General features: G+C 38.1%; 1 protein-coding gene across 1 annotated transcript in view; it reads right to left on the minus strand.

Moving 5' to 3' along the window:
- Nucleotides 1-20,893, minus strand: part of LOC144643397 (orexin receptor type 2-like) — a 64,398-nt gene extending 43,505 nt beyond the window's left edge. The window contains exon 1 of the mRNA XM_078502623.1: nt 20,818-20,893. The gene's annotated coding sequence lies outside the window, so the exon portion shown is untranslated. The remainder of the gene's footprint in view (nt 1-20,817) is intronic.
- Nucleotides 20,894-21,631: the final 738 nt, after the last annotated feature.

Here is a 21,631-nt window from a genome sequence, read left to right on the forward strand (position 1 = left end):
AGCGGGTATAAATGCCTCTAAACCTCCCCTGGAGTTCATCTGAAACCGCGCGTGTTGCTCGTCTTGGAAAAACCATATTTGGACAATTTTGTTGGCAACTGAAAAGACTTTGACAAGGACAAGATGCAAGGGTGGAAGCTAGCCCTGTCCGAAAATTATCATTCATAAGAATATAAAGGCACGGGTTTATTGCGCTGTTTGCATGCGCTAACCAGGCGAAGAACAATTGAACTTCAAGCGGTAGCTTGTCCGTCTGACCAGGTCGTACGTACCAAAAGTAGTGATTAACATAATTTGGGAACCAGCACAGCGCAAATACAACGACAATGGCGACCAACAGTCGCACAATTTTGCGTTTGAATTTTTCAGCCGCTGCGCGATTACTATCTGTTACGTTTCCGGGGATTTTGCGGAGCCACAGTTTACGACAAATTAAGAAGTAAATGACAATAGTTATAGCAAGGGGCAATGCGTACAGTATGACGAAAACAGTGCTGTGAAAAATCTTGAGTACTTGGTAAGTTTCCTGAAAGGTTGGATCATTTGGATCCTCCCAGGGCCACTTTTGAACACAGCCATGCATGTTTAGACCTGGAAAAAACCGAACTCGAAATAAGATAGGATATGGCAGCATTAACAGAAAAGACGGAATCCAAATAATCGCTGACAAGATTCTCGGGCTTCGAAATAACTTTTCTCTTAGGGGATAGAGTACGGCGTAAAACCTATCGATAGATATGATCAACATGGTTAGAACAGTCGCCGCTATTGAGACTGGGATGACTTAGAACAAAGCCTTGCATGTTATGTTACCCAGTGTTCCCCCAATCCAAATGTTGAAACGGTAGAAATAAGCAACTTGGAACGGCATTACTGTGACAGTTAAAAGCAGGTCTGCAACAGCCATGTTGGCGATGAATAGGTTTGTGACGCTGGGAGAAGAAGATTTCTTGAACACCACGAACAAGCCGAGGGTGTTTCCCAGCAGAGCGATGATGAAAATCACTGCATATGCAGACGTCATGCCAATTTTGATATTTGTTGGAAACGTTGTAAAGGTGAGCTGTAGAGCGGAGACATTAGGGTGATTTCTTCCTACAAAGATCGAATGAACGAAATACAAAAATCAATAACTGGTCACCTGTGAGTTTCCAAACTTTTTCAATGCAAAAATGAAGAGAAGATCCTCGCAGTTATGAACACAACTTAAGCAGTTGCGAAAATTAAACTCAGCTCGAACCCTGACCTCTGCGATACCGGTGCAGCGCTCTAACCAATTGAGCTAACAAGCCTACTGGGAGCTGGGCATTCCGTATCCTGGTCAAACTTCCTCCTGGTCTAACTTCTCAAGCAAAAATACCGTTATGATTCACTTAATCGTCCTGTTTCCAATAAGCGTCCTCTCCGAATATGTTTTTTTTTGTTAGTAAGCACTTCTATTCTAATAAGCGCCCCGGGCTATACTTATACCCTAGTCCTTATTATGCACGTGCCCCTATACCAATCAGCACCGCTAAAAATGTTCTGTTCCAATTAAAACAGAGTCCAACGAGATCGTCTAAATATTCCAAAAATTCAAAGGAACTGCTCTTCTTGTCGACTGTTATTTTCATGTGAGAGCACGCTGAACTCATTCAAACGAAAGATCAATCCCCTTTCGTTTTATAAATCCAGGATTATGTCAGAAACTTAACCCTCGGACGTACAAGAGAAAACGATTTACCCTACAGTACTTAAACTTTCAGTAGCTGTTCATTCATCCTTTGCCGAAATTTTGATATGTCAACCATGTGTCCATGATATTTGACGTTGCTGTCGTTGCTGTCACGTTGTTGTCATAAATACAGGCAGGTCTTGCCAAAAATCGTCATTTTTAACATTTTTCTTTATTTTTCCAGTTTTTTTAAACAGAATTGCACGATTTGTTTATTTTAACCTTCATAAGCATTCTGACTTGATTTTGCATCAATTTCCGTTATTTTGTGACTTTCTAAGAAAATGTTGAAATCCAAGATGGCGGATCCAAGATGGCGGCTCTAATGACGTCACGTGACGGCATATGACGTCACAGACAATTAAAATTATGCCATCTTGTAGAGTAAGCTACGGGCTTTCTTCTGAGAGCAAAATAATTTCGCTACGCCTTAATATAACGAAAACTCCGGTGAGGGTTAAGATAAAGCAAGCGCGCTGCAGGTGCAAAATCGAATTATGGCGGTAAATTTAAAAGATAAAACATATTTCGAGACATAGGTTGCACCAGACGAAAAAAAATGTATATTATTCCATTTTATGGAAAACTGGGTTAGAATTCCTGCAACTAAAAGTCGTTGTGATCAGAATTTTCGATAGCAAAGTGTTACTCTTTGATTGCAAGGTTAAGGGTGACAAACGTCTCTGATCACTACTACTACCTCCAACCAAATAACCAATACATTTCTTATTTGTCTAAAATATATGAAGAATTTGGTAAATGAATGTAAAAATAAACTCTTGAATTTCTAGTAGTGATGGGCGACTAAATTCTTAGACATTAAAATAAATGTGTAGCATTCGGGCATCGGTATAGACATTGAGCTTAAAGCTAAATGGTTTAATTGCAATAACAGCATTACCATTCGGTCCTGTTCCAACAGTCTCATTGGTCATGTTTAAAAGCGCTGCCATCTATAAGACCCTGCAAAAGAATCATATTGAAAGTGAAAAATATATTAATTTAAATAAGGAAAGGAAAGTGATATTTAGATTTCTTGTAATTACAAATTACGAATAATCAGTAATCGGTTTACATGTACTCTCACAGGAACCAAATGTCGTTGGTTAAATATCTTATTCAAACTTTCTAAAATAATGTTTTAGATTTTTTTTTATCTCTTTTTAATAAAACACTTGACAAAATTAGTGATTAGTGAGTTCTGATTGGCATAAAGAAATGGAATTGATTGGTACAAATTCTAACGATTCACTGATTTATCATCGTCGATTCCTTTTTTCCTCGTGGGGAATGGAAGTGAATTAGCACGAAGAAACTCAAGGACATCCGACGGTCATCTGAGGTATTGCGAAGATGCCTGAACAAGTTCAGTCGATACCTTACGCAGATAGCCAAATATCATTGGAAGATTCCCGATGATTTTTGTAGAATACCCAAAATTTCTTAATTTTTTCAACATATCGTAAGGTTTAAGAATACTTTCAGAAATCCTCCGAAGATATTTGGAGGCAAAAGGGCACTGCTCCTTGCCTAAGTGAACAATCGGATGTATAGCCAAAGGCCGTAAATAGTTACAGTACTGAAGGTTACGTTAAGAAAATATTTGAAAAGAACACTTCTTATGATTAGCAAATAGACTAATGGTAGATCTATCAGTGACGAGCATAAACGAGATAAAAGGTTCATGAAGTAAATGTTCAAAGGTTAAACTAGATTTTTAATCAGATAACTAAAGCAATGAGAATATTACATTCTGAAAAAACCATGAATCTTTCGCATGAAAAGCAAATTTTCCTTCGTGAACAATACATCTTTTTTGTACTGGAGATCAATAGCGAAAGATAACTATATTTACTCAATAGGTCGACATATAGGTAACGCGTAAAATATTGTAAATCGATCACCATTTGCCATTGAGTTACGACGCGAGGTTTATATTCTAAAATAATGACGTTTTGCTGAGTTCCAAAGAAATGTCTTGGTTTTCCGCTGCGTTGTCGCTGAGTCAGGTGAAGGAATAAGTTCCCTGTACCTCTCTCATCTCGAAAACGAGTAGAAGCTGCCAAGCCAGTGGCTCTTCTGAGCTATTCTTCTCGTCTCGCAATGTAATCAAAGGCCCTTTGGGCTGTCTAGTGTCACTCTCTTTTCAATATGTGTAATTTGCGATTTCAGTGTTAAAATCACGAGGTATAGCCTCGTTTTGGTGCTAAGCTTGTTTTCGTTCTATAATTTCATAAAATGATTGTTCGTTTATAATTCTTTTTGATGTATTGATGTCTTATTTCTTTAGTTTTTGTAAAGTTCTCAGGCTCAAAGGCTAGTTTTCTACCAGGTAGTTTTGTTTTGTCTTAAACTCAACTTGACAGTTTCAATTCGCTAAGGGTGCAAAGGAATTATAAAGAAGGGTCATTCCAAATTAGGAAGAATGTGGTATATGCTGAAAAGTAAACAGATCAATGTAAGACATTGACTTTGATCAGTAGTAAAGAGTATTCTGGTCTCGAATTGCCACTATTCGTTATCGTCGCTATTCAGGACTATTCGTCACTATTCGCAACTATTCGTTAGTATTTGCAACTATTTGTCACTATTTGTTACTATTCGTCACTATCCAACTACTATTCGCTACTATTGGCCATTATTCACGACTTATCACATACTATTCGCGACTTTTCGGGAGTATTCGTACTATTCGCGACTATTCGCTATTCGGTTTTTCCAGACATCTATTTAGACCAAGCCGCCATTCAACGCAGGAGAGGGGACTGCTCAGAAGCTTTTAAGTCAGAGAAGCGTGTACTCGACATCAGACTGAGGCTGTTTGGAGCAGGGGTTATACAACATTCACTAGGCGACTACATCTCCGTTCTTGAGCCCAAGAAGCATATCAGACGGAAACTGTTTGGTGAAGAACATCCAGAGACTGCTGACAGTTATCTTTCAATGGGGGCTACACATTTCTCCCGACAAACTGTTTGTAAACGGCAAATTCTGGCCTCCCGGCAAACGTCTAGATGCAGCTGACGAAGCAGATGAGTAACTGTGTTTAATAATTATACCTCGTACCTTACTTTCTTTATATATAAATCTCTATGCTACAGGTGGCGGGCGGCTTAGCTGTCCGACAATACTTACTCGATCCGATTTTCACCATTCGGACCCGCTAGTCGCTTAACCCAAACTGATTAGGATTTTTTATTGTTTTGTTTATGCTTTATTTGTTGGTTATTTGCCTAATCTCACGCGCTTTAGTATGTTTATGTGTAATTTTTTGTGTTTTTTCGTGCCACCAACGTGCTTTTCGTATTATTACAACACTTTTTTGTCGACTCCAGTATGCACAGATATACAAAGTACTTCGCCAAAATATTTCTAGATATTTAGTATACAATTTCTACTTTCAAAGCTTAAAAATACGATTTCTGAGCAGTATGCAAAACAATGTCGTATGTGTTCTGTTCATAACGCTTTTATTGTCAAATAATCAAATAGTGCAGATATCGATTATATCACCTTTTATTTCAACACAATATAGATAACAATAAAATCACGGTAGCTTCTCTCAATGTAAGGGGGGCTTGGGAATAACGCTAAAAGAAGAGAAACTTTTAATTGGCTCAGATCTAAAAAATATTCGATCTACATGCTGCAAGAAGTACATTGTTCGCAAGAAAATTCACACCTATGGGCTACTGAATGGGGATACAAAAGCCTTTTCAGCTCCTTCTCCAGCAAAAAAGCTGGTGTAAGCATTCTTTTTAATAACAACTTCGATCTTCAAATCAAAAAAACCTATACCGATGATTCAGGACGCCTTATCTTGTGTGACTTAAAAACAAATGGAAAAAGCATAACCCTAGCAAACATTTACGCCCCAAACGATGATGATCCTGCTTTCTTTAAAAATCTCTTTGATCACCTTCAAGATTTCGAAGGAGAAGAAATAATCATTGGAGGCGATTTCAATCTCGTTCTTGATGTAGAGAAAGATAAAAAAGGGGGCCTGCCCAAAACACATCACAACGCGCAAAAAACCATTCATGAGATATGCGATAACTTCGATCTTGTTGATGCCTGGAGAATATTGAACCCCGAAGAAAGAAGGTATACTTGGCGACAAACACAGCCTTCTGTCCACTGTAGATTAGACTTCTTCTTAACAAGTCAAAGTTTTCTGTGCAGCATTATCTCTGCAAACATTCTACCGGGCTTTAAGACAGACCACTCAATGATCACATTAAATATATCTCTTCACTCAAATCCAAGAGGGCCTGGTTTTTGGAAACTCAACACATCACTTCTGGCCGATAAGGACTACATTGATTTGATAAGGTTAACTATCCGTGAAACACAGAATGAATACGAAAACGATGAGTCCATAAACCCTGCGCTTCTTTGGGATATGATTAAACTTAAAACTCGGGAAAAATCCCTTAGCTTCGCTGCCGCCAAAAAGCGCAAAACTTTGAATAAACATCATGAGCTAGAAGAAAAAATTGCCTTACTAGAAAAAGAACTGGAACAGCCGGCTGCCGTCAGCGAAACGCAAAAAACAAATAAAACACAACAACTTGAGTTATTCAAAAGCGAACTAGAAGAGATAATCAAAGTGCGTACCCAAGGGGCAATCTTGAGATGTAAAATTAAATGGTACAATGAAGGTGAAAAAAACACTAAATATTTTCTCAACCTTGAGAAAAGACACTTCAAACTGAGTACAATAAGCCAGCTTAAAATCACTGATCAAGAATTTGTCACATCCGACAGAGAAATCCTTGCTGAATGTGAAACCTTTTATAAAGAGCTCTACACATCCCAGAAAAATGTGATACCACGCGAAAGCGCTTTTTTCCAATCTGAAAATGACACGGTTCTGGACCACAATGAGGCAATGAGCTGCGAAGGTCATTTAACAGAACAAGAGTGTCTAAAAGCGCTAAAAAGCATGGATCGGGACAAAAGCCCTGGAACTGACGGACTCCCAGCTGAGTTTTACAAAACTTTTTGGAAAGACGTGTCTCCCCTTCTGATAAGTGCTCTCAACTATTCATATGATGAAGGAAGTCTTTCGATCACACAAAGACGCGGAATCATTAAACTCATACCAAAAAAAGATGCAGAACCACATTTAATTAAGAATTGGCGACCACTGTCTCTCCTTAACTGCGACTACAAAATAGCCGCAAAAGCTATCGCAAATCGAATAAAATCGGTTATCCAAAAACTTATCAACAACGACCAGACGGGTTTCCTAAAGGGTCGATTTATTGGAGAAAACATAAGATTGATAGATAACATCATTAACCATGCTTCCCAAAAAAATATCCCAGGGCTATTGCTTTTTATAGATTTTGAAAAGGCCTTCGACTCGCTTGAATGGTCTTTTATTGAGCGCACGCTCCAGTATTTTGGGTTTGGCCCTTCTCTGATAAGCTGGTTTCAAACATTTTACAATAACATCGAAAGCTGTGTCTTAAACAATGGCTGGGGGAGCTGTTTTTTCCGAATACAAAGGGGCGTTAGGCAAGGTTGCCCTCTTTCGCCTTATCTATTTATATTATCTGCTGAAATCTTAGCTAAAGCAATCAGATCGAACAAGAGCATAAAAGGAATACATGTAAACAACTGAGAAATCAAAATAAGCCAGTACGCAGACGACACAACCTTCATTCTGAACGGCACTAGGGAGTCATTATCCGCCACACTTAGGACGATCGAAACTTTTGGAAGTATGTCTGGTCTCAGACTTAACAGCAAAAAGACCGAAGCTCTATGGATTGGATCAATGGTGGGAAATAAGGAAAAACTTTTTCCTGAGAAGAACTTTAAATGGCCAGAAAAGAAAGTTAAGGCCCTCGGCGTCTGGCTTTCTACTGATCCTAGCATCACATTAAACATAAATTATAGGGAAAAAACGGAAAAAATTAGAAACATTTTAAGCAATTGGAAATATCGCCGGCTAACGTTACTCGGCAAAATCCAAGTAATCAAAAGTCTAGCAGCATCTCAACTTACGTACATTCTAGCCCCTTTGGCGACAAATCATAAAATCATCAAAGAAGTAAACGATCTCTTCTACAGCTTCCTTTGGGACAATAAGGGTGATAAGAGTAAGCGAAGTGTCATGATAAACGACTATAAAAACGGAGGTTTAAAAATGGTTGACATTGTTTCTTTTACCAAATCGCTCAAGACTGTTTGGATTAAAAAATATCTTGACGACTCTAACCGCGGAAAATGGAAAGAATTTTTTGAACTTGAACTTGGGAAGTATGGCGGCAAACTAATCTTCAGATGCAACTTACATAAACGTGACATTTCAAAGTCGATATCGGTCCAAGACCCTTTTCTACAAGAAATTTTAGAAATATGGTCAGAGGCTAACTTTGATGACAAAATCAAAACCGAGCAGCAATTTCTGGAACAACACATATGGCATAATTCACTAATTAGAATCGAAAACAGACCGGTTTTCTACAAACATCTTTTCCTACATGGAATTACTAAGGTAGGCCAGTTAATGACGGACTCGCGCAGTTTTCTCCCTCTTGCAGATCTTATCAGCACTTACAATATACGAATACAACCTATAAAGTATCTAGGCCTTATTTCTGCCCTTCGGCACCATTTCAACTCTAACTGTCTTGGCAAAGAACCTTGTAGCATAGAAAATCCCGATACCTTTTCCGAGACTTTTATTAAGAACGATAAAGCGAACAGAGTTGTATACCAGAAGCTCCTCTCTTCCAAAAGAACCGCACCTTTAAGATGCCAAGAGAAATGGAACGACAGTATTAAATCTGATGAAAGATGTTCTGCTGACTGGACTAGTGCCTATTGTCTGGCAGCTAGTTGCACAAAAAGCACAAAACTCGTAAACTTCCAATTCAGATTTCTTCATCGTATTCTACCAACGAACCTTTTCCTAACAAAAATTGATTAAAGCAGGACCCAAACTGCTCTTTTTGTACCAACCATCCCGAAAACCTGATCCACCTGTTCTGGAACTGTACAATAGTAGCAACCTTTTGGGAAACTTTGACTGAAAAACTTAAACAGGTCAACCTAATAACGATAGACTATCCAAAACACGCCGCCATATATCTGGGTCTGAGACCAGACACCATCAAGTTTTTACTTCAATTAAATTTCTGCTTTCTTCTGGCAAGACATTATATATGGAGCTGCAGAGTCAACAAGAAGATCCCGGTTTTAACAACTTTTCTTGTGTCCCTTAAATCGCAGTTTCATGTAGAGTCCAACAACCTAGATACTACCTCTAAGAAATGGAATCTTTTACTTCCACTTCTCGACATTACGTAGTCTTTTTTGCCAAAAAAAAAGAAAAAAAAAAAAAAAAAACTCCCTCGTATATTAACCTTCTTTAAGCGAACCAAGGCCAAAGTGCATTTGAGAGATAAATATACTTTTTTTGTTTTATATTACTTATCTAGGATATCTTTCTGCACCAATTATCATCAATTATTATCAACTATTAACTATAAATAACATTTAGGATTAAATATTAATTATTAGTAACTGCTGTTAATCAAACTGAACTATATGAAGTAGCTATCGCGTATAATATTTGTTAAAAAATAATAATAATGAACTGATGTAATAATAGGCAAAAGGAAACCTTTTTAGGCAGAGGAGTCGCCCTTTGATTTATTTATTTAATTTTTCTTTTTTTGTATGTTGTTAATGTAAGTAATTTTTTACGTAGTTTCTTTTCGTGTAATAAGTGTTATTGTTTTTGTGAATGAATAAAAAAAAAAAAAAAAAAAAAAAAGTATTCGTGGTGGTATTTCAAGCAATGGCCGAAAATCTTCATTTTCAGTGCTTCATGTGACCGTCTTTCTTATGCAATTCTATTGGAACTGAAGTAAACATTAGGCAGAATACACGTAATAGCCTTTTTTCAAAAAGGCCCAGACTATAAGTTTCAAACTGGCAGGTTTTGCTGGCTGGATTTGGAGAAAAAATAAGCTTTAATATTCGTGGTGGTAGCTCAACACAAGGGCCGAAAATCTTCATTGTAAGTGCTTCAAGTGACACTTTCTTATTCGATTCTTTTGGACCTGGAGTGAACATTAGGCTAAACTCGCGTGATGGAATTTTTCCAAAAAGTCCCATACTGCACCATTCAAGTTTCAAACTGGCAGGTTTTGCTGGATCTGGGGAGAAAATTAGCTTTAGTATACGTTTTGGTATTTCAACGGAAGGGTCAAAATTCTTCAATTTTCAGTGCCTCATGTGACACTTTCTTATTCGATACTTTTTTACCTGGGGTGAACATAAGGCTGAATCCACGTGATGGCATTTTTCCAATAAGACCCAAACTGTACGTTACAAGATTTAAACTGACAGGTTTTGCCCGATCTGGAGATAAAATAAGCTTTAATATTCGTGGTGGTATTTCATCCCAAGGGCCGGATTGATGGTTTAAAGACTTCATAACTCGGCGTGATAGTTTTTAACTACAAAGAATGGCATAGAAAGCAATCCCAGAAAGGTAATCGAGATGATCAGATCGTTCATGGGAAGTGCTAGTCTTCTCTGTTGCCGTTATTCCGGGTCGTAACGCAACGCTGTCTCAGTGCGGAGTAGCGTTGCGTGACGTCCCAAATAGTAAGGCCGCGAAGGAGCTTTGGAAGTGCAGTCGGTGCACGCAAATGACAGTGATATTTAAGTGCTTTTCAAAAAGCACTTCATTTTATACGAGAGAAGACAGGAGGCAAGCCAGTTATCGATTATCAGTTACATTCTTACATTCTGATACAAACCGTTAAATACTTTATGTAATTTCGCCAAATGAACTTTTGTTCACAAAAATGGTGCAAAAGACCAATAAAATGGTATTTATGTTGGCTGCCATTTTTAAAAAAAAGGCTAAAAAATCCTAACTATAATCTCGCCAAATGAACGTTTGTTCACAAAATGGTGCAAAAGGCCAATTAAATGGTATTTATGCTGCTGCTATCTTATATATAGAGACTAAGAATTCCTAATTGTAATCTCGCCAAATGAACTTTCGTTCACACAAATGGTGCAGAAAACCAATAAAATGGTATTTATGTTAGCTGCTATCTTATATATAAGGACTAAAAAATCCTAACTATAATCTCGCCAAATAAACTTTCATTTACAAAAATGGTGCAAAAGACCAATTAAATGGTATTTACGTTGGCTGCTATCTTATACAGAGGGACAAAAGGAATCCTAACTATAATCTCGCCAAATGAACTTTTGTTCACAAGAATGGTGCAAGTCACTAATTAAATTATATGTTTATATGTACCAACATCCATCTTATATATACAGATTAAGAATTTCTCACTATAACCGATTTCTTCAAATGAACTTTAGTTCACAAAAATAGTGCAAGCCAACAATTAACGCTTATTTCATGACATAAAGATCATTGTTCATTATTTTCATGTTCATTGAGGTAGTAAGTTCTTTAGAAATCCTTTCACTGAAGCATTTGTATCCTGCCTATTGCAGGTCTAATCATGACTTCTAAAGATGATAGCTCCTGTCCCATCACAACTAATAGAATCTTCGTAAACTACAGTACTATTAAAATATTTGTGTACATAAAGGCTTACAATTTTAAGCTCATAGACATCAGGAAACAGTACAAACTACTGTACTTGGGCAGGACCAATCATACTTTAGAAGCTGATATCTCATGCTTCCTATCCTCATCTGTAGCTATCGACTCTATCAGGGGTAATACTAGCGACATAAATTAATAATAAAAATAATAATAATAATAATAATAATAATAATAATAATAATAATAATAATAATAATAATAATAATAATAACAGTTCTTAGCACGCACTTTACAAACGTCTCAGTGCGTTTACATTTGAAATTTAAAAGTAGAAATATAAAAACCCGATTTAAATTACAATCAGATAAAAATACGCTAAGGATAACCTAATTTAATTACAATTGATAAAAAATAAAAATAAAAATGACAATAAAAACATGGCGAACTTGTTAAAAATATATTGACCTAAATAAATATGTCTTTAAAAGTGTTTTAAAAGTGGAGACTGAAGGGGCATTCTTTACTGTTGTTGGTAGTGTGTTCCAAAGTCTCGGCGCAGCAATGGAAAACTGGTGATTCTTAGGCCAACACATTGTGCTCTTGAAGTTCACTAGATAAGTTGTGTACCTTCAAACCCGGAGGGCCTTCCATTTGAAAGGAACTGGGATGCTCGTCGGACACTTTGAATTAACCCCCTAAAGGAGACTAATCTGGGCGTCGTTTAAGCTGTTTTCACTTCTAAATGAGACCATTTTTTAGACTTGATCGGTCTAGAACAGCATATATAGACTGATGGTGCTTCGCGTGCGACAGTGACTGATCACGAGACCTTGAAAAGATTGACGCTCTGTCTTGAACACCCCAAATGAGACACAGATCTGTAAGATGCACCCCGTAGCTAGACGACGTGCAATCCCGTCAAATGGGTCCTAACATATTATCAAGAACGTCAATGCGACTGCAACATATCTTCGCTATTTCGCTATCAGCCTTCCTTCGTATTTTAAGAGGGGCTGTGTTGTATAATACTTCTAGTCAAACGTCACTGTTCAAACAAAAATGAAATCAAAGAACGAGTTTGTAGCCCAGCGGGGGCGGAGATACATGTACTAAAAATATTTCATAGGGGGAGGCTAGGCTCCACCCCAAGGTCCAAACCCTTACTCTCTACCTTTTGTTTACTTCAACTAGTTAAATGCCTACCCTTTTATATGCAAACAGTCTGAAAAAGATGTACCTTTCGGGCGGACATTTCGTATTGTCCACTGTAGAGAGTACCCCCCGGAGGTTTCTAGCCAGTAATATCTCTCATTACTGTCAATGATAATAAAAAATTTAATTGAAATTTCTCTGGTGGGCTTTTCGCCTGTGGAAATGCAATACGTTTGTCATGCAGGAGATGAGCTTCGATGTGTCTCTCTTATACCCTTTCTTCACTGGGTGTAAATGACTTTAAACCTCCCCTGGAGATCATCTGAAACTGTGCGTGCTGTTCGTCTTGGAAAAACAATATTTGGACAATTTGGTTGGCAACTGAAAAGACTTTGACAAGGACAACATGCAAGGGTAGAAGCTAGTTCTCTGCGAAAATTATCATTCATAAGAATATAAAGGCACGGGTTTATCGCGCTGTTTGCATGCCCTAACCAGCTGAAGAACAATTGAACTTCAAGTGGTTGCTGTTGCTGTCGTATGTACCAAAAGTATTGATTAACATATGTTGGGAACCAACACAGCGCAAATACAACAACAATGATGACTAACAGTCGCACAACTTTGCGTTTGAATTTTTCAGCCGCTGCGCGATTACTATCTGTTACGTTTCCGGGGATTTTGCGGAGCCACAGTTTACGACAAATTAAGAAGTAAATGGTAATAGTTATAGCAAGGGGTAATGCATAAATTATGACGAAAACAGTGCTGTGGAAGATCTTGAGTACCCGATAAGTTTCCTGAAAGGTTGGATCGTTCGGATCTTCCCAGGGCCAAACTTGTAGACATATATATTCGTTAATACTTGGAAAAAATTGAACTTGAAATAAAATAGGATATGGCACCATTAACGCAAAAGACAGAATCCAAATGATCGCTGACAAGATTCTCGGCCTTCGGAATAACTTTTCCCTCAGCGGATAAAATACGGCGTAAAACCTATCAATCGATATGATCAACATTGTTAGAACAGTCGCCGCTATTGAGACTGGGATGATATAAAATAAAGCCTTGCATGTTATGTTACCCAATGTTCCCCCAATCCAAATGTTCAAACGGTAGAAATAAGCAACTTGGAACGGCATCACTGTGAGAGTTAAAATCAGGTCTGCAACAGCCATGTTGGCGATGAATAGGTTTGTGACACTGGGAGAAGAAGATTTCTTGAACACCACGAACAAGCCGAGGGTGTTGCCCAGCAGAGCGATGATAAAAATCACTGCATATGCAGACGTCATGCCAATCTTGATATCTGTTGGAAAGGTGAACAGCTGTAGAGCGGTTACATTTGTGCGATGAGTAATATTTGTTCCTACAAAGAATGAGAATCTGCTCACTGGGAGTTTGTAAACTTTTTCAAACAGTCAATGTACTGTAAGAGAGTGAGGCCATTCCCTATCCTGGTCAACAATTGTATTTCCTGACTTCTCAAGCAAAAATACGGTTATGGTTCGATTTAACGTCCTGTTTCCAATAAGCGTCCTCTCATTTGAATGTGTTTTTGCTAAAAGCACTTCTATTCTAATAACCTCCCCGGGCTATACCAATACCCTAGCTCCTATTATGCACGTGCCCCTAAACCAATCAGCACCACTGAAAATGTATTGTTTCAATTAAAACAGAGTACAATGAGATCGTCTACATATTCCAAATTTTCAAAGGAACTGCTTTTTTAAGTGTGTCGACTGTTATTTTTTATGTGAGGGCGCACTGAACTCCTTCAAACGAAAGATCCATCTTCCGTTTCATACATCCAGATGTTTAAGTCAGAAAAGAAATAAGTGCCCGTCCCTAATAATCGCTCTTTCTACAATAAGAGCACTCCCTTGAAAATAAAGCAAGCGCGCTTCAGGTGCAATATTGAATTATGACGGAAAATTAAAAAGATGAATATGATAAATTTCGAGACAGAAGTTGCACTAAACGAAAAGAAATGTATATTATTCCAGTTGTTGGAATACTGTGCTAGAAATCCTGCAACTAACATTAGATGTGATCAGAATTTTCGATATAAACTGCCACTCTTTGATTACAGGGTTAAGGGTGACAAACGTCACTCTCTGACCATGTTCTCTACTGCCTCCAATCAAACGACCAATACATTTTTTATTTGTCTAAATAATGTGAATAATTTGGGAAGGGAATTTCGTAATAATTCTTTATTTTCTGGAGAGATAGGCGACCGAATTCTCAGAGCTAACGTTAAAACAAATGTGTAGCATTCGGGCATCGGTATGGACATATTGAGCTTGAATTGAAACTAAATGGTTTAATTGTAATAACAGCATTACCATTCGGTCCTGTTGCTACAGTTTCATTCCTCGTGTTTAAAAGCGCTGCCATCTATATGACCCTGCAAAATAATCATATTGAAAGTGAGAAGAATGTAAAAATATATTAATTCGTATGAGGAAAAGAAAAATGATAATAAGATTTTTTGTAATTACAAATCACTAATAATCGGTAAACGGTTTACGAGGGTCGGAAAGGGGGTCGTTTACATGCACTCTCACAGAGACCAGAAATTGTCGGGTAAATATCTTATTCAAACTTTTTAAAATATTGCTTTATATTTTTTATCTCCTTTTAATACAACACTTGACATATTAAGTGATTAGTGAGTTCTGATTGGCATAAAGAAATGCAATTTCACGAAACACAGTGCAGAAAAAAAAGTAATTCATTGCAGAAGAAAAATAAATTTGATCGGTGCGAATTAAAACGATTCGTGGACAATGGAAGTCAGCACGAAGAAAGTCAAGGACATGCCGACGGTCTTTTGAGGTATCGCGAAGATGGCTGAAGTTCAGTCAATGTCTTCCGCAGATGGCCGAATATCCTGATTGGAAGACTCCCGAAGATTTTCGAGAAATGCCCAAACACTTTTGAACATCTTCCAACATTTCGTAAGATTTGCGAATACAAGTACTTTCGGAAATCCTCCGAAGATATTTGGGAGGAAAGGGGGAACTCCTCATTGCCTAAGTGACCAATCGTAGTTATAGTAAGGGGCAATGAGTACAGTATGACAAAAACAGTGCTGTGAATGATCGTGAGTACGCAGTAAGTTTTCTTAAAGGATGGATCATTTGGATCCTCCCAGGGCTAAACCTGTGAACAGACATGCGCATTAAGACCGGGATTAAATTGAACTTGAAATAAGATAGGATGTGGCAGATTCTCGTCCTTCGGAATAATTTTTCTCTCGTGGGATAGAATACAGCGTAAAACCTGTCGATCAATATAATCAACAATGGTACAATAGTCGTCGCCATTCTGGGATGACATAAAACACAGCCCCAGTGCATGTTCAATACCCAATGTTCGACCAAAGCAAATGTTCAAATGTTCTGTCTTTTCTCCGACTCTAGGCAAAATGAAACTGTTTGTTATATAAAATGTCTTAGGCCTAGTTCAGACATCGTGTTTCTGCCGTGCCGAACTAAATCGCGATTAGGTTTGACTGTAGCACGACAGAAGCACGACACATTAGAACTGAAGCTACGTAACAATTAGTCAGCGGTGATCCAACAAAAATGGCGCCGTTTTTCAAATTGCAGCAAAACGCCTACTTTTAAAATCATTGCAAGACTCAAGAAAAAGACGCAAAGAAAAGCAACAGAAAAAACTTTTCTTTTTGCAAGTACGGCGAATGTTTTTTTTTTTTGCCCGACTAGTTTCCAAAAACTTGCTTATTTCAGATTCAGCCCGCCAGCTTCTTCTTCGCCCTGCTCCCTGTCATTAGTGTCATCTACTTCGTTGAATGAAACATCATCGACGTGCTTTTTAGCAGAGAAAATTTCGTATTTCTTTGGCTGGCCGTCATGTTTTTGCCGTCTGGCCATCCTCTTCCCCAGGGCCACGCGTATTTTTTTTAAATGACATGACGTAGTGGCCCTGGTAACGGTAAAAAATATGATTTTTTTGATTGGCTGATAGAAACTGCATGCGTAATTAGGTAAAAGAATGAAACGCTTCTACGCAATTTTCGTTATACTTCCGGTCATCTAAACAATTGAAGATGTAGCGGGCAAGTTTGAAAATGTTACCGGAAAAAGACCGAATATATAACACTGGGAGTTTGTTGGAATAACGTATTCACGAAGCAGACCTTTTTTTATGAACAAATGACAAGTACATCTTTTGTAAGGTGTAACTCGGTTGTACTTTTTATTGCATACAAAATATTGCAAACATTTGCACTATCAACTTAATGGAGTTCATGAATACATGTAGACTTTGAAATTCAATGTGATATTTCTTACCGCCGCTCAATAGAATGATACCTCATCGCTCAGCCGCTTTTTTAGCTCTGAATTTTCTACAATACCTCCGCATGGCCATAAATAAATTTCACCAGTATCATCAACCGTCGGAATCCGATGATATCCTCGACTCCGTGTTTAAACACTGACTCCAATTCCTCTGGATTCTAACTTTTCTATCTGCCGTCTTCCTGTTCCATTCCTTGTTTCTTGATGTCCTCCGACAATTGTAGCAAGGATTGTACAGCTCTTTCGAACGCCAAACTCAAATGTCGTACGTATCTTCTTTCAAATTCGCTTTCTTCTCGTCTCAGTCAGCCCCAGCCTTCCCCTTTCTTTTACTGAGCAGGCGCAGACGAACATTTATGCAGAGGGCATGCGCTACCGGATGTCGTGGATTTTACGACATCCGGTAGTCAGTGTTACCAGAGCCCTTCGTTTCGCCGACCACGTGACCAAAAGAAACGGAGGCTCTGGGAACGAGAATGCCGTCTGGCAAGAATAAAATTCAATGCGCATGCGCATACTTAACCCTATTCAGACCGGGGGGGTGGGGCTTTTGAGGCCCGCTCTGACTTTGAACGCTTATAACTTTTTTAAGATTCAACCAAACGCTGCCAAACTTTCGGACTATTTCTAAAATTTATCAGGCAATAATTTGGTAGGGTTAGATTATGTGTCAGGAACTTGCCATCACCATGGCAACGGCATTTTGACAGGCATGTTTTCCCAAATTTGTAATTTTCGTGTTTCTTTTAATGAAAATTAACTTCAATGCAATTATTTTTACCACTTTACGGTTTTTAAGCACATCTTTATTGATTTTGTGCACTTTCCAGTAATTTTGGGCGGTTTTCTAGCATTTTGGAAAAAATTTTGAAATCCAAGATGGCGGATCCAAGATGGCGGCTGTTTTAACATCATGATGTATTTGTCACGTGATCTGACGTCATCACCCCACGTGACGTATACCAAAAGAAAGATGTTCGGACATGCTATACATCCTATAAGTTTCGCTGTGATTGCTTAAATATTCTGGAAGTTAGATAGCCCCCTCCCCCCCCCCCGGTCTGAGAAGGTCAAAAAATGCCCGGTCTGAATAGGGTTAACATCGTTCCTAGGGTCTTCTCCGTTTTCAAAATGGCAGCTGAAAACGGAGAAGACCCTGGGGACGAGGTTGTGCGCATACTCCGTAAAGGAGAATTATTCTTGGGTCTCCTCGTAACTCCTCGCGGGAACGTAATCCCGCCAAAATACATTAATATAATTTATGAATTTGGTTTGGTGCGGCAAAAGCACGACGTTTGAACCGCTGCCGTGCCAGAGTCGTGCGGCACGACATGCCGTGTCGAACTAAATTGCTTTGCCGAACTCAATTCAAAAGTTTGATTCAGACGCCGTGCTTCTGCCGTGCTTTTGTCGAACTTAATTACTCCCAGGCGGATGCGAAACAACGAACTAAAAATTGTTAGATTTAATTCAAAACACGCAATATGCTTTAGATGTCATTCGCGGCAATGAATAGAGGACGTTTTTTTAATTAAGATCTCATTTAAAAGCTGTCGAATTATTAAAAACAAAGACGCTGCAGCTTCTTAGCAGGTTCGAAACAAAGCGACTCAACTCTAATTAAATATTTATTCAAAGTAGATAGCTAAAACTTTCGATTTTAAAAGCCAGCTGCTTCTTTTTAATTTACTAGCTGTCCTCCTCCGTCTTCCCACAAGAAAAGCCATGACACGAAATTCATCTGGTAGATCAGAGAAGTTGTTGTAGAAATAACAACAACAAAAAGCATTTTATTACGTAGGAGACTGTAGTTGCAGCAATTGCAGCATGCAAAGAACTGAAAATTCAGATTCTACCCGGCTACGAATACGAATAATTTTGATCGATTAGTTTCTTTGGAGAAATTTGTACAAAATATTTTTTCTGCCAAGTAGACACCTTTCTCCGTTATGTTTGGCTGGTTTAACTTCAACAAAGGTGGCTTGCAAAATCCAAGTATGTGCTACATTTGAGGCCCTGTTAGGGTAAATTCCGACAAGCGATACGGCGTTTAAACAGCGACATGGAAGAAATAAAATGGCGACGAACGACAAGACTTTTATTGAAATAGCGATAGCGAAGGAAAGAATTAAATAAGAGTACTACGGCGAATCTCTCGGTTTCTTAAATGTTCGAAGGCGAACCTGACGTATTCATGCTTTTAGGTCCCGCAGAAAAGTGGATAAATACAAACAGTCAAAAATTTTCTTTGCTTGTCCTACTCACTAGTATTTCGCTATAAAGGGTACAAAGTGACAGATCCTTATTCGTTATGACTGTGGCTGATCAAGAAGTTATAAATTCAATAAAATAGTTGAAAAGAACAAACTCAGGCTAAGCTAATGAGGGTTTGCATTAGAGCGGGAGAGCGGGAATGTTGCTGTTATAATCACTGAGCTGGCAACCAACTAACGTACTTCATCCTGATAAAGCATAGCAAAGTATAAGGAAATACGACAAGTAAGCCCAAATGTCATTTCAGCCGAGCGAGATGAAACCCACCTTTAGAAAATTGACAGTGAACGCTTAAAACAGCGGACAGCAGGTCCAAAAATAATCGCCCGTCGAGGTCGAGAAGTCGGTGGAGAAATGTTTTGCGATCGAGAATTTTTGATCAGTTGAGAACACGTCGTTTTTGAATTAATCTGCCAAAGAATTAAATTATATTAATTTTAACGGCTCTCTTAAAATGCACGAAAAACCTCTGCTCTGTGTACTTAGTTCAGAGTCACGTCGTTTTTTAGTTGGTCAAAAAAATTAAAACACCTTTTCTTACTGCGATATTAAAGTGCCCGAAAAACTACTGCTTAGAGTCGAGTCGTTTTTTAATTGGTCGAAAAATTTAAAAACACCGTTAAGTTTTTAATGCGAAATTTAAAGTGCCCGAGAAACTTCTGCATTGTGTACCTAATTTAGTCACGTCGTTGTTAGTTGGTCGAGACATTAAAAACATTAACTGCCTTTTTAAAATACCGGAGAAAGTTCTGCTCTGTGTACCGAGGTTACTCACGTCTATTGTGTTCTAAAGTTAGAACGTCGTGTTTTTATCTGTTAAATAATTAAATTAATCTAAACGGCTCTTTCAAAATGCACGAGAAACTCCTGCTCCGTTTATTTTGTTCATACTAGTCACGTCGTTTTTTAATTGGTCGAAAACTCCTGCTCGTTTTTAATTGGTCGAGATATTAAAAAAAAGAACTGCCTTATTAAAATACAGAGGCACCCAGCAGACCGTTTCGGTTTAAATTCGGGTAATAGTATTTCGGTACCTAAAATTTTTTTGCTCAGCTAGCGTGTCCGAAAAGATACACATTTCTAAGCGTTTATAATTAACAATAAGGCTTTAAATCGCAAAAAAGGACACACAACGTAAAAGCGATGTTCAGACACCTATAGTAAAATTTTCTCGTTGGGTGCCCCTGAAAATACCATAGAAACTCCTGCTCTGTGTTCCTAGGTTACTCACGCATTTTTTTAAATTGGCTGAGAAATTAAAATATCTGAGAAACTTATGCTCTGTTACTCGCGTCCGTCTTTAGACGAAATGGCGAAACTACGACAGCGACATGCGGACCATTCTTAGTTGCGACATGACAAGCTTTGAAATTGAGACGGGAGACATGTATACCTACCCTAACAGGGCCTTACATTTGGTCTCGACGCGTATGCCATCGCGAATTTGATAAAGAAGAAGATTCATTATAATAAGAATTTACCTAACAAGCCATTCTAAAGCTTACCACCTAGCTAAATTGTTTTCTCGATACAACCAAAGACTTCAGGTATTTTGCTTGCTGTTACAGTCGTACAAAGCTTCTAGATTTGTTTTACTTTTTTATTCAAAGCACAAGTGCACATGAACGTTTAGAGGAGCTAAACTGGTGCCAGCTAGTTAACAAATGGAACAAATTAAACCCCCCAATGATGAACACACCACCGATCACTCTTCACTTATGATTTGTAACCCTAGTTTTTATTTTATAATAGAAAACCTCACTTGGTTGAAAAACTCCTACCTTCGCCTGAAGAAGATATTCTTCTGGATGTAAGTTTAAAACTTCACCGGTGGCGAGTGGTTGGTAGATGTAGTTAGTGGACTCAGTGAACAGCTGTGGTTGTGCTTGTTGTCGAATAGTTTGCTATATAAGACAAACGCAATAATATTATGAACATGTTTTAATGACGTAGATATGATGTCAGACAAGCACGTTTCGGATTACCCTGGGTACCAGAGGTTTTTTCTCGCGCGGTTTTTTGGTCTCTGCCAAGTATACTCAACTATCGTATTTTCTGTATTCCTGTCATGTCCTGTACGGATCTAAAATTTGCTTACGCGTAACATTCGCCCTTAAAAATAATGTATTTGGGTAAACCTCCCAAATTTTTGAAACGCAAACTTTTTCGCGAGAACAACTCCCCGCTTGTTACCCCAGAAAATAGGCCTGCCTTTAGGAGAAATATAAGTCCTGGTTGTATTTTCAACTTTTTACGGTATGTCTTTGACAAAGCGGCCAACATCCGGTTTAGTGCCAGTTATTTGGCGGAACAGCGTTATAATGATAACTTCCCCAAGTCTCATTATGATTCCGTATATAGTCTTCAAACCACAGTTACTGGTGATTTGAGTTTTTTTTTAATCATAAACATGTTTTCCTCTTTTCTTAATTTGCGCCTTTAATTTGTGACCGCATTTCGTTTTTTTTTTAACTTTTTCTGATGTTAAAAACTTTCATCATTCAAAACGCACAATTATAGGTGCAGTAGTAAAGCTGCGAATCACCACAGTCTTCAAAATTAAGATGAAATATATTTGTCAGATGTCATTCAAAA

The sequence above is a fragment of the Oculina patagonica genome, chromosome 2 (genome assembly GCF_052425735.1).
Source record: "Oculina patagonica isolate OP01 chromosome 2, crgOcupat, whole genome shotgun sequence".
NCBI classification, from domain to species: Eukaryota; Metazoa; Cnidaria; class Anthozoa; order Scleractinia; family Oculinidae; genus Oculina; species Oculina patagonica.